The 15071-nt window shown below is 42.8% G+C and overlaps 1 pseudogene; it reads right to left on the bottom strand.

Annotated features, from left to right (window-relative positions):
• Window positions 1–3032: 3032 nt before the first annotated feature.
• LOC147982847 (uncharacterized) lies at window positions 3033–4788 on the bottom strand (annotated as a pseudogene).
• Window positions 4789–15071: the final 10283 nt, after the last annotated feature.

Genomic DNA, 15071 nt, shown 5'->3' with positions numbered 1-15071 from the left:
CCACACTCCATTTAGCCAGTCAATATTTCTTTCTCTCGCTATCTCCTTGCTAAAAGAATCTCGATCGGAAGTAATCCAATCTATGTAATACTCCTTTCGGCAATTGGAAGAAGGAAATCATATATAGTACCATGTTACTTAGTACTGAATTTATGAGGACCAACCTTCCTCCCAGAGATAGCAATTTACCTTTCCAACTGCTAAGTCTTTTTTGTAGTCTCTCCCCGACGTGTTTCCATTCAGCATTTGTGAGTCTCTGATAATGTATCGGTATCCCCAAATAAGTGATCGGAAACTGGCCCAATCCGCATCCGAACAGGTCAGTATATAGATGGGCCTCGTCTTGAGCCTCGCCGAAACAAAACAGTTCACTTTTATGGAAATTGATCTTACGCCCTGAGAGTTGCTCGAATGCTGATAAAATTAATTTCAGATTTCTTGCTTTCTCGAGGTCATGATCCATAAAGAGAATCGTATCGTCAGCAACTTGGAGGATAGAGAGGCCACCATCCACTAGATGACTCACTACCCCATCAATTTGGCCATCAAGCTTGGCACGCTCAATCACGACCGCTAACATATCAACCACTATATTGAATAGCATGGGTGATACTGGGTCACCTTGTCGCAATCCTTTCTTCGTTTGGAAATAGTTGCCAATGTCATCATGGACTTTAATGGCAACACTACCTTCAGCCATGAAACTATGGATCATTGCGCGCCACTCTGCAGAAAAACCTTTCATTCTGAGAGTTTGTTGAAGAAAAGACCACTTGACTTTGTCATAAGCTTTTTCAAAGTCGATTTTAAGAACCACCCCATTCAGTTTTTTTCTGATGCAATTCGTGAACTGTTTCGTGAAGGAAAACAACCCCATCTAGGATGTTTCTGCCTTGCATGAAAGCAGTTTGAGAAGGGCGAACCACATGTTCAGCAACCAGATTTAGTCTAATCGTTGCTACTTTAGTGAATATTTTAAAACTAACATTAAGGAGGCAAATTGGACGATACTGTTGTATCCTTTCAGGCTCATTAACCTTAGGTAATAAAATAATTTCACCGAAGTTTAAGCGAAACAATTCTAGTTGGCCAGCGTGAAGGCATCTAAACAAGAGTAGGAGATCCTGTTTGATGACCTCCCAAAAGTTCTGGTATAACTCGGCGGGAAAACCATCTGGACCCGGTGCTTTGTTATGCTCCATTAGGAAAACTGCCTTTCTAAGTTCCTCCTCAGAAAACAGAGCTGTTAGAAGGCTATTTTCCGCATCAGAAACCTAGGGGATATCATCTGTTTAAGATTCATCCATTGAGAAGTTTCCTTCCTCAGGGGTTCCAAATAGATTTTTATAATAACTAGCAATATAGGACTTAAGTTGCTCATGCCCTTCAATCGTGCCATCCTCCTGTTGTAGGGAATGAATAAGTTTCTTCCGATGTCTACCATTGGCGACACCATGAAAAAATCTCGTATTCGAATCACCTTTCAGGATAAACTGAGAGTTTGAATGTTGGTAACACTTGAGTTCCTCCTCGCACAACATGCGAGCTGACTGGGCATTTGATTGACTCTTGATCTCTATTTCAAGGTCAGAGAGAGGTCTAATCTCTGCCAGAGATTCTAAATCATCAATAATAGATGAAAGACGAAGCTTCTCCTTTTTTAGGATACCCGCAGTGTGCCTAACCCATCCACCAAGGAACTTACGTAATGGACATATTTTGCTGTTCCATATGTGTATTGGGGTAAGCCCGGCAACCGGTTCATCCCACATCTCGATGCAACCAACCCAGTTCAAACTTGAACTTGTGTCTGTGTTGTGGTCGAGGTAATCCAGTGGTTAAGAGGATGGGTGCATGGTCTGAGATAGCCTCTATACGAGGCAGAGCACGAACAGAAACCATTGGAAATTTGGATTCCTAGTCGGTATCCATTAAAACACGATCTAATTTCTCATATGTCGGCTCTGGAAGACTATTTGCCCAAGTGAATTGTCTTCCAATCATGGAAACCTCTCGCAAATCTAGACTGTCTATGACAGCGTTGAAAAGGAAAGGCCAATGATTATCAAACATACCTCGGCTTTTCTCATTTGGAAATCGTAGCAAATTAAAATCCCCGCCAATAAGAATGGGGTAGGGATATCTTTCGCTAGATTAACCAGTGCACAGAGAAAAACGGCCTTGAGCTCATTCTGGGCTGCCTCATACACGGCGACGAGGGTCCATGTGAAGTTGTCAACTTTGTTTCGGATATGGAGTTTAATATGAAACTCTCCATCCAAACTAGCCAAAACATCCATAGTCTCTGTGTTAATGCCAAGTAAAATGCCCCCAGAACGACCTCGAGGTGGCCGTGAAATCCAATTATAGTCTATCCTGCCAGATAAGCGGTTAAGCAGACTTACTGAGAAATCACGTCTCCCCGTTTCAGACAAAGCCAAAAAGTCTAAATTGTACTCCCTATTACACTCCACTATGAATAGATGTTTAGCCAAGTCACCAAGACCTCTGCTATTAAAGAACATGCCATTCATCGGGAAACAATAGGAGATCTATAAAATTTTGCCCTCTTAGAGGGTTTATGACTTTTTTTTGAACAACTAGATTTGGATTTACGACCGAAAGCTGTAAGCTCAATCAATGAGCTAAGACCGGGTTCCTCCAAGCCCACATCTGAAACCTCCCCTACTACATGAGCGAGTAGCTGACCATCTGATGTGGCATGCAGGTCCTCCTCATCTAGATGTGAGAAAAAAGATTTGCTAGAAACTCGTGGAGTAACCTTTAATCGGTCATATTCCAACTGTCTCAAAGCGTTAGCAGAAACAGAAATATCATTCTCATTATTTCCTAGACTAACACCCACATTACTCAATTTAGAAATGATGGATGTAGTAGAAAAAGATAAAAATGATTTAGGTGATGAAGAAGTATCTTGATTGTCGAGGTTCTGCACTGCTTTACGCCGCATAGCCTTTGCCAATGAATCCTCATCAGTGTCCGTCCTTCCATCGTCAGCCACTGCATGGCGGCTACTGCTCGTCACACCTGATGAAGAATGTCGCGCCAGAATCTCCGCCGGAGGGAAGGTTGAGGGTCGCAACCACCTGTACATGCGACGCCGCCGCAGACGATGGCGTGACTGGACACATGGCCACAGGAGGAGCGAGCATGGATGAGGCAGACTCGTTCGGCTCCATCTGAAGAAGAACATTCATGGACGCTAGCATCGACTGAGACCGGAGAGGAGCCGTGTGTACAGCGCTGCATGGCTGCACACACGAGCCCACCGCTTCTTGTCCCAACACACCCATAGCATGCATGCACAGCTCGATCTGAGCTGCATGCTGGGCTTGCTCTACCCGAGCCACTGGATGCCCGGTCTTCAAAGGCACCGCTACAGGGCACCCGTTTGAGCCTGCGGCTGCCTGCACCGGCTTGGACACCGCCGGCTTGGACTGCGCCGTGTCAGACTGTGGCTGTGGCACCACCTCAACCGAAGGAGAGTCCGGGCGTCCCGCCAAGCCGCCGGTGGCCAGCACCGACTGGAGTGGAGGTGGCGAAGACGGTGCTGTTGGAGAAGTCGACGATGGACGAGATGAAACCACAGCCCCTGGCGAGGACGACTCCTGTCGCATAACCGGCAGGAACCTTTCGAGACATCCATGTAAAGTGGAGTTGACTCGAAGTTCCGCGACAAGCTCCTTGCCTCTCCGCATTTGCGGCGAGGGGTTAAATGGGCTGACCGCTATAAGCATTGAACCACCTCCCACCACACTTCCAGAGCCCACACTCGACATTACCCGTCGTTGCACTTGAGTCACATGGCTGTTATTTGCCGGAACGGAACTAGAAGACGGATGGCTGGATGGGTTCCCGGTGTGCTCCGAGGTGTCCATCTCATCTTCCTTCTCCTTGGCGCCGCTGTCATCGTCAGCATCATCACTCTTGCGTCTCAAAATAAACGGGACAAAGTCGGGGTCTGGAATGTATGCAGCCAACTCCCTGCTGAATGTGAAAGCGTAACCCTTGAGCTTAACCAGTGCATCTGTAGCAACAAATGGCCCAGCATCGTCCTTGTCCTTAGACAAAATCTGAGAATTGGTCATAGCCACAAGAATCTGGACTACCACGGCGTCTTAGGCTAATGAGATCTACATCTAAGGTCTTGCCCATCAAAGTACCAATGGCCCAAAGACCCCAAAAATGGCGCACCGTGTGAGGAACGCCCTCAACATGGAGCCAAATCTGGTGAAGCTCGAGCTTATGAGGGACCTCCTGCGTCCTCCAGGCGGTGACAGTCACCTGGGCATTCACTGACGGCACATTCATCTGAATTCCATCAATCCTATCCAAATCCTCGAAAGACGGAAAGCTAACAAGGTAAGTATCGGCCCCGTCTTGAATAGCCTCCCACTTCCACTGGTCATGTACCGGACATGTCCTAGCAATCTGACTCTCGACAACACTAGCTGGTACCATCAACCCACTGACCTGAACTCTGGCGATCGGAGACTGTGTCGGCGCCAAGTGATCCTTCACCACTCTGTTTGGCAGCTGGGGGAAGTAAGTCTCCTCAGCACCCACTCCTGAGACAAAATCATTGGGCTTGGGGAGTTTTAGAACCGGGCACTGCAATGTTGGATGAGCAATGTTGTCACAAATATAGCAGTAATGTTGGACCGTGCAATCCTTCGCGGCATGTGTATCCACCGCACACTTTCAGCATCAGACCCCTTTCTTACCCTTGCTCTTGGTCACTGTAGGATCCACCTGCACAACAGACATGGGGGCCCCCCTGAGGAGGGACACCGACAGTAGTAGGCCCCTGTGGCACCTGAGTGTTCTGTGGCTTCACAGACTACTGCAATTGCCTCTGCTCATACAAATTCACATGTTGCTGTTGAATAGGTTGATGCAGAAAATGTTGCTGAACCTGCATGTGCTGAGAGGGAGGGTGAAAACCATGTTGAAAAGATTCCCCGACATATTGCTGCTGCTGTTGCGGCTTCTTCTTCTTTTTGCATTTCTGGACCGGTTGTGCCGCAATCCCTCCTGGATAGAACAGCGAAGGGACGGACACCCCGGGCGGCGAAGCCCCATACATAGTGGCAGGTCAAGTGCCCGGCATGGCCATAGCCGGGAGCCTGGTTCACACCGTAACTGTAGACCGGCGCCGGTCCTCGTTGATGAAGAGGTGGGCCGGAGAAGCCCGGCGCCTGAGCCGGAGGGCATGAGGGAGTGGAGGTCCCCCCCACGACCGGAGAGGGATGAGGGTTCGTCCCTCCCGATACAGCGGCGCCATACTGGAGGAGGCACACTCGCCATGGGGTTCTGATGCGCCGCCGCAACTTCCGCGTAGGAACGGGCAACCTCGGCGCCAGGAGGTGGTGTTGGAGACGTATGCGGCCTCGGCAAGGGGAACGATGACCTAGCGGTGACGATCGAAGCACCTTGGACAGCAGACGAGGACGACGACGCTGCAGTCGGAGGCGTGGAGCTGATCGATCTATGATGCGTAGGTTTATTCCAAAGAGCCCACGTCCTTTTACGAAGAAAGGCCCAAGAAAACCCCAGGCCCGGCTCCAACGTTGCATGCATGTGCCTGTTCCCCGGAGACGCAGCTCGAGTTTGAACGTCCGTAGAGATCGGCCCTGACCACGGCTCCTGCTCCACTTCAGATCTCGGGGATCCCACGACTGCCGGTGAGTCCCTCCGCCCTGCCGGAGACAACACCCGTGTGGCTGAATCGAGGAATTGCCCTAGCAGAGGAGAAGGCGTTGATATGTCTCCAACGTATCTATAATTTTTTATTGTTTCATGCTATATTATATTCTGTTTTGAATATTACTGGGCTTTATTATACACTTTTATATTATTTTTAGGACTAACCTATTAATTGGAGGCCCAACCCAAAATTATTGTTTTTTTGCCTATTTTAGAGTTTCGCAGAAAAAAAATATCAAACGGAGTCCAAACGGAATGAAACTTTCGGAAACGTGATTTTTGGAACGAACGTGATCCAGAAGACTTGGACCCTACGTCAAGACATCAACCAGGAGGCCACGAGGTGGGGGGTGCGCCTACTGATGTCTACTATACAACCTTCTTCTTGCAGACGTTGTTGGGCCTCCAAGTGCAGAGGTTTGTAGGACAGTAGCAAATTTCCCTCAAGTGGATGACCTAAGGTTTATCAATCCACAGGAGGCGTAGGATGAAGATGGTCTCTCTCAAGCAACCCTGCAACCAAATAACAAAGAGTCTCTTGTGTCCCCAACACTCCCAATACAATGGTAAATTGTATAGGTGCACTAGTTCGGCGAAGAGATGGTGATACAAGTGCAATATGGATAGTAGATAAAGGTATTTGTAATCTGAAATTATAAAAACAGCAAGATGACTAATGATAAAAGTGAGCATAAACGGTATTCAATGCGTTGAAACAAGGCCTAGGGTTCATACTTTCACTAGTGCAAGTCCTTTCAATAATAATAACATAATTGGATCATATAACTATCCCTCAACATGCAACAAAGAGTCACTCCAAAGTCACTAATAGCGGAGAACAAACGAAGAGATTATGGTAGGGTACGAAACCACCTCAAAGTTATTCTTTCTAATCAATCCGTTGGGCCATTCCTATAAGTGTCACAAACAGCCCTAAAGTTCGTACTAGAATAACACCTTAAAACACAAATCAACCAAAACCCTAACGTCACCTAGATACTCCAATGTCACCTCAAGTATCCATGGATATGATTATACGATATGCATCACACAATCTCAGATTCATCTATTCAACCAACACATAGAACCTCAAAGAGTGCCCCAAAGTTTCTACCGGAGAATCACGGCGAAAACCTGTGCCAACCCCTATGCATAGGTTCATCGGCGGAACCCGCAAGTTGATCACCAAAACATACATCAAGTGAATCACGCGGTATCCCATTGTCACCACAGATACGCACGACAAGACATACATCAAGTGTTCTCAAATCTTTAAAGACTCAATCCGATAAGATAACTTCAAAGGGAAAACCCAATTCATTACAAGAGAGTAGAGGGGGGAAGAAACATCATAGGATCCAAATATAATAGCAAAGCTCGCGATACATCAAGATCGTATCACCTCAAGAACACGAGAGAGAGAGGGAGGGAGAGAGAGATCAAACACATAGCTACTGGTACATACCCTCAGCCCCGAGGGAGAACTACTCCCTCCTCGTCATGGAGAGCATCGGGATGATCAAGATAGCCACCGGAGAGGGATTCCCCCTCCGGCAGGGTGCTGGAACGGGTCTAGATTGGTTTTCGGTGGCTACGGAGGCTTCTAGCGGTGGAACTCCCGATCTATTGTGCTCCCCGATGTTTTTAGGGTATATGGAGATATATAGGCGGAAGAAGTACCTCAGGAGGGCCACGAGGGGCCCACGAGGGTGGAGGGCGCGCTCTCCTTCCTCGTGGCCTCCTTGAAGCTTCCCTTATGTGCACTTCAAGTCTTCTGGGCTTCTTTCCTTCCAAAAATGAGTTCCGTGAAGTTTTAGGTTAATTGGACTCCGTTTGATTTTCCTTTTCTTCGAAACGCTAAAACAATGTAAAAACAGAAACTGACACTGGGCTTTGGTTTAATAGGTTAGTCCCAAAAATCATATAAAATAACATATAAATGCATATAAAACATCCAAGGTTGATAATATAATAGCATGTAACAATCAAAAATTATAGATACGTTGGAGACGTATCAGCATCCCCAAGCTTAATTCCTGCTCGTCCTCGAGTAGGTAAATGATAAAAAGAAATTTTTTGATGTGGAATGCTACCTAACATATTCATCCATGTAATTCTCTTTATTGTGGCAAGAATATTCAGATCCATAAGATTCAAGACAAAAGTTTAATATTGACATGAAAACGATAATACTTCAAGCATACTAACTAAGCAATCATGTCTTCTCAAAATAACATGGCCAAAGAAAGCTATCCCTACAAAATCATATAGTCTGGCTATGCTCCATCTTCACCACACAAAATATTTAAATCATGCACAACCCCGATGACAAGCCAAGCAATTGTTTCATACTTTCGATGTTCTCAAACTTTTTCAATGTTCACGCAATACATGAGCGTGAGCCATGAACATAGCACTATAGGTGGAATAGAATGGTGGTTGTGGAGAAGACAAAAAGGGAGAAGATAGTCTCACATCAACTAGGCGTATCAACGGGCTATGGAGATGCCCATCAATAGATATCAATGTGAGTCAGTAGGGATTGCCATGCAACGGATGCACTAGAGCAATAAGTGTATGAAAGCTCAAAAAAAACTAAGTGGGTGTGCATCCAACTTGCTTGCTCACGAAGACCTAGGGCATTTTGAGGAAGCCCATCATTGGAATATAGAAGCCAAGTTCTATAATGAAAGATTTCCACTAGTATATGAAAGTGACAACATAGGAGACTCTCTATCATGAAGATCATGGTGCTACTTTGAAGCACAAGTGTGGTAAAAGGATAGTAGCATTGCCCCTTCTCTCTTTTTCTCTCATTTTTTAATTTTTTTTATATTTTTATTTGGGCCTTTCTTTTTTTATGGCCTCTTTTTTTTTTCTTTTTTATTTGGGCTTCTTTGGCCTCTTTTATTTATTTATTTTCGTCCGGAGTCTCATCCCGACTTATGGGGGAATCATAGTCTCCATCATCCTTTCCTCACTGGGGCAATGCTCTAATAATGATGATCATCACATTTTTATTTACTTACAACTCAAGAATTACAACTCGATACTTAGAACAAGATATGACTCTATATGAATGCCTCCGGCTGTGTACCGGGATGTGCAATGACTCATGAGTGACATGTATGAAAAATTATGAATGGTGGCTTTGCCACAAATACGATGTCAACTACATGATCATGCAAAGCAATATGACAATGATGAAGCGTGTCATAATAAACGGAACAGTGGAAAGTTGCATGGCAATATATTTCGGAATGGCTATGGAAATGCTATAATAGGTAGGTATGGTGGCTGTTTTGAGGAAGATATATGGTGGGTTTATGATACCGGCGAAAGGTGCATGGTATTAGAGAGGCTAGCAATGGTGGAAGGGTGAGAATGCGTATAATCCATGGACTCAACATTAGTCATAAAGAACTCACATAATTATTGCAAAAATATATTAGTTATCGAAACAAAGTATTACGCGCATGCTCCTAGGGGGATAGATTGGTAGGAAAAGACCATCGCTGGTCCTTGACCGCCACTCATAAGGAAGACAATCAATAAATAAATTATGCTCTGACTTCATCACACAACGGTTCACCATACGTGCATGCTACGGGAATCACAAACTTCAATACAAGTATTTCTCAAATTCACAACTACTCAACTATCATGACTCTAATATCACCATCTCCATATCTCAAAACAATTATCAAGTATCAAACTTCTCTTAGTATTCAAAGCACTTTATATGAAAGTTTTTATTATATCCCTCTTGGATGCCCATCATATTAGGACTAAATTCATAACCAAAGCAAACTACCATGCTGTTTAGAGAATCTCAAAATGATATAAGTGAAGCATGAGAGTTCATCTATTTCTTCAAAATAAAACTACCACCATGATCTAAAAAGATATAAGTGAAGCACTAGAGCAACAAAAAACTACTCCGAAAGATATAAGTGAAGATCAATGAGTAGTCGAATAATTATGCAGCTATGTGAAGACTCTCTAACATTTAATAATTTAAGATCTTGGTATTTTATTCAAACAGAAAGAAAAACTAAATAAAACAAAATGATGCTCCAAGCAAAACACATATCATGTGGCGAATAAAAATATAGCTCCAAGTAAAGTTACCGATGAACGAAGACGAAAGAGGGGATGCCTCCCGGGGCATCCCCAAGCTTAGAATCTTGGTTGTCCTTGAATATTACCTTGGGGTGCCTTGGGCATCCCCAAGCTTAGGCTCGTGCCACTCCTTATTCCATAGTCCATCGAATCTTTACCCAAAACTTGAAAACTTCACAACACAAAACTTAACAGAAAACTCGTAAGCTCCGTTAGCGAAAGAAAACAAAACACCACTTCAAGGTACTGTAATGAACTCATTCTTTATTTATATTGGTGTTAAACCTACTGTATTCCAAATTCTCTATGGTTTATAAACTCTTTTACTAGCCATAGATTCATCAAACTAAGCAAACAACACACGAAAAACAGAATCTGTCAAAAACAGAATAGTCTGTAGTAATCTGAATCAAACGTATACTTCTGAAACTCATAAAATTCTCAAATAAATTGCCGGACCTGAGGAATTTATCTATTAATCATCTGCAAAACGAATTAACTAAATATCACTCTCCAAATAAAAATGGCAGCAATTCTTGTGAGCGCTAAAGTCTCTGTTTTTTTACAGCATGATCGCAAAGACTTTCGCCAAGTCTTCCCAAAGGTTCTACTTGGCACAAACACTAATTAAAAGCATAAAACCACATATAAACAGAGGCTAGATGAATTATTTATTACTAAACAGGAACAAAAAACAAGTAATAAAAATAAAGTTGGGTTACCTCCCAACAAGCGCTATCGTTTTACGCCCCTAGGCTAGGCATGATGATTTCAATGATGCTCACATAAAAGATAAAAATTGAAACATAAAGAGAGTATCATGAAGAATATGACTAGCACATTTAAGTCTAACCCACTTCCTATGCATAGGGATTTTGTGAGCAAATAACTTGTGGGAACAATAATCAACTAGCATAGGAGGGCAAAACAAGCATAACTTCAAAACTTTAAGCAAATAGAGAGGAAACTTGATATTATTGCAATTCCTACAAGCATATGTTCCTCCCTCATAATAATTTTCAGTAGCATAATGAATGAATTCAACAATATAACCAGCACCTAAAGTATTCTTTTCATGATCTACAAGCATAGAAATTTTATTACTCTTCCACATAAGCAAAATTCTTCTCATTCGGGATAGTGGGAGTATCATAAGAGACTTGAATACTATAAATTGTTTCCACATTAAAAGAGTAATATTCAGAAAAATGGTAATCATAATCATGACAAGTTTTATAAATATAATCATCACTAATTTTTATAGCATAAGTTTCATCACAATAATCATCATAAGTAGCAACTTTGTTCTCATCATAATCAATTGAAACCTCTTCCAAGATAGTGGAATCATTACTAAATAAAGTCATGATCTCTCCAAATCCACTTTCAACAATATAATCATGATAAGTAGGAGGCATGCTATCATCATTATAAATTTGAATATCAATACTTGGGAGACTAAAAATACCATATTCATTAAACATAGCATCCCCAAGCTTGGGACAAACATTAATTGCAGCAAATATATTCTCAAAAACATCATCTTCATCAAACATAGCATCCCTAAGCTTGGGCCTTTTCATATCATAAGCATAATCACTCTCATCATTAATAGAATGGATAGCACCAATAGTATAGCAATTATCATATTCTTCCAAGCAATTGCCAAAAAGATTTTCAAGATCATAAGAAGTATCATTATCTTCCACAATTATATTTTCATGAGGCACAATAGTAATAGGAGCAGCATTATTTGGGAGAGATATCTTTTTACCTCTCTTCCTTTCTATTTTCTTCTTCTTCACCACATCATGTGTGGCTTCAATCCTCTTTTTGGAGCTCCTTATTAATGAGATTGGCTGAATAGGAGGCTCTTCCTCGTTACCTGATTCACCATAAGAAATAATAGGAGGGTATTGGGAAATCTCTTCCCTTTCACTAGTATTCCCTTCATCTTCTATTTGTTTTCTTTTCTCTATGTAGTTGGTAATATAAGGATTTTCAATACAATTCACCGCACAATATAAGGATTTGGAATACCCTCAGTTATGCGTTTCATTTCCTCATACCCCAAAAGAAGACTAAGCTCTTTATGATGCTCAAGGGTAATCAAATTATCACAATTTTTGGATACGATTCGGTCATGAAACAATTGGCATTGGAGATTTAAATGACCATGTTCATTGCAAAGTTCATAAGGGGCGCGAAAAATATTGAATTTTTCAGCACAATCATCAAGACTTTCTTGCAACAATTTAGTTTCTAAGTACTTATGCCTCTTGCAATATCTATCTTCTCTATTTGGTGTGTACTTACAAACCCAATGTACTCCACAAAAATTGACATGTTTATAGGAGACATTTTCATCATAACTAGTGCAATCATCATAATTCGTACTAACAACATTGCAATCATGCTCATCATTCACATATTTAGTGCCAAACATTTTATAGATTTCTTCTTCTAGCACTTGAGCACAATTATCCCTTCCATCATACTTACGAAAGATATTAAAAAGATGAAGCGTATGAGACAAACTCAATTCCATTTTTTATTGTAATTTTTTTATAAACTAAACTAGTGATGAAACAAGAAACTAAAAGACTCGATTGCAAGATCTAAAGATATACCTTCAAGCGCTAACCTCCCCGGCAACGGCGCCAGAAAAGAGCTTGATTTCTACTACACAAACTTCTTCTTGTAGACGTTGTTGGGCCTCCAAGTGCAGAGGTTTGTAGGACAGTAGCAAATTTCCCTCAAGTGGATGACCTAAGGTTTATCAATCCACAGGAGGCGTAGGATGAAGATGGTCTCTCTCAAGCAACCCTGCAACCAAATAACAAAGAGTCTCTTGTGTCCCCAACACTCCCAATACAATGGTAAATTGTATAGGTGCACTAGTTCGGCGAAGAGATGGTGATACAAGTGCAATATGGATAGTAGATAAAGGTATTTGTAATCTGAAATTATAAAAACAGCAAGGTAACTAATGATAAAAGTGAGCATAAACGGTATTGCAATGCGTTGAAACAAGGCCTAGGGTTCATACTTTCACTAGTGCAAGTCCTCTCAACAATAATAACATAATTGGATCATATAACTATCCCTCAACATGCAACAAAGATTCACTCCAAAGTCACTAATAGTGGAGAACAAACGAAGAGATTATGGTAGGGTACGAAACCACCTCAAAGTTATTCTTTCTAATCAATCTGTTGGGCCATTCCTATAAGTGTCACAAACAGCCCTAAAGTTCGTACTAGAATAACACCTTAAGACACAAATCAACCAAAACCCTAATGTCACCTAGATACTCCAATGTCACCTCAAGTATCCGTGGGTATGATTATACGATATGCATCACACAATCTCAGATTCATCTATTCAACCAACACATAGAACCTCAAAGAGTGCCCCAAAGTTTGTACCAGAGAATCACGACAAAAACGTGTGCCAACCCCTATGCATAGGTTCATGGGCGGAACGCGCAAGTCGATCACCAAAACATACATCAAGTGAATCACGAGGTACCCCATTGTCACCACAGATAAGCACAGCAAGACATACATCAAGTGTTCTCAAATCTTCAAAGACTCAATCCGATAAGATAACTTCAAAGGGGAAACCCAATTCATTACAAGAGAGTAGAGGGGGGAAGAAACATCATAGGATCCAAATATAATAGCAAAGCTCGCAATACATCAAGATCGTATCACCTCAAGAACACGAGAGAGAGAGAGAGATCAAACACATAGCTACTGGTACATACCCTCAGCCCCGAGGGAGAACTACTCCCTCCTTGTCATGGAGAGCACCGGGATGATGAAGATTGCCACCGGAGAGGGATTCCCCCTCCGGCAGGGTGCCGGAACGGGTCTAGATTGGTTTTCGGTGGCTACGGAGGCTTCTGGCAGCGGAACTCCTGATCTATTGTACTCCCCGATGTTTTTAGGGTATATGGAGATATATAGGCAGAAGAAGTATGTCAGGGGGTTCACGAGGGGCCCACGAGGGTGGAGGGTGCGCTCTAGGGGGGTGGGCGCGCCCTCCTACCTCGTGGCCTCCTCCAAGCTTCCCATACGTGCACTTCAAGTCTTCTGGGCTTCTTTCCTTCCAAAAATGAGTTCTGTGAAGTTTCAGGTCAATTGGACTCCATTTGATTTTCATTTTCTTCGAAACCCTAAAACAAGGTAAAAACATAAACTGACACTGGGCTCTGGGTTAGTAGGTTAGTCCCAAAAATCATATAAAATAGCATATAAATGCATATAAATCATCCATGGTTGATAATATAATAGCATGGAACAATCAAAAATTATAGATACGTTGGAGACGTATCACCTACCCCCCCCCCCCAGGCGCGTGATACGTCTCCAACGTATCTATAATTTTTGATTGCTCCATGCTATATTATATACTGTTTTGGACATTATTGGGCTTTATTATCCACTTTTATATTATTTTTGGGACTAACCTATTAACCGGAGGCCCAGCCCAGAATTGCTGTTTTTTGCCTGTTTTAGGGTTTCGAAGAAAAGGAATATCAAACGGAGTCCAAACGGAATGAAACCTTTGGGAACGTGATTTTCTCACCGAATACAACTCAGGAGACTTGGACCCTACGTCAAGCCAATTAACAGGAGGCCATGAGGTAGGGAGGTGCGCCTGCCCCCCAGGCGCGCCCCCACCCTCGTGGGCCCCCTGTTGCTCCACCGACGTACTTCTTCCTCCTATACATATCCACGTACCCCCAAACGATCAGATACAGAGCCAAAAACCTAATTCCACCACCGCAACTTTCTATATCCACGAGATCCCATCTTGGGGCCTATTCCAGAGCTCGGCCGGAGGGGGCATCGATCACGGAGGGCTTCTACATCATCATCCAAGCCCCTCCGATGAAGTGTGAGTAGTTTACTTCAGACCTACGGGTCCATAGTCAGTAGCTAGATGGCTTCTTCTCTCTTTTTGGATCTCAATACAATGTTCTCTCCCTCTCTCGTGGAGATCTATTCGATGTAATCTTCTTTTTGCGGTGTGTTTGTTGAGACCGATGAATTGTGGGTTTATGATCAAGTCTATCTATGAATAATATTTGAATCTTATCTGAATTCTTTTATGTATGATTGGTTATCTTTGCAAGTCTCTTCGAACTATCAGTTTGGTTTGGCCTACTAGATTGGTTGTTCTTGCCATGGGAGAAGTGCTTAGCTTTGGGTTCG

This window comes from Triticum urartu, chromosome 2A, assembly GCF_056163025.1.
Source record: "Triticum urartu cultivar PI428250 chromosome 2A, HENAU_Tu73, whole genome shotgun sequence".
Taxonomy (NCBI): Eukaryota; Viridiplantae; Streptophyta; class Magnoliopsida; order Poales; family Poaceae; genus Triticum; species Triticum urartu.
The sequence above is the reverse complement of the archived record's forward strand: the minus strand, read 5'-3'. Positions and strand labels throughout refer to the sequence as shown.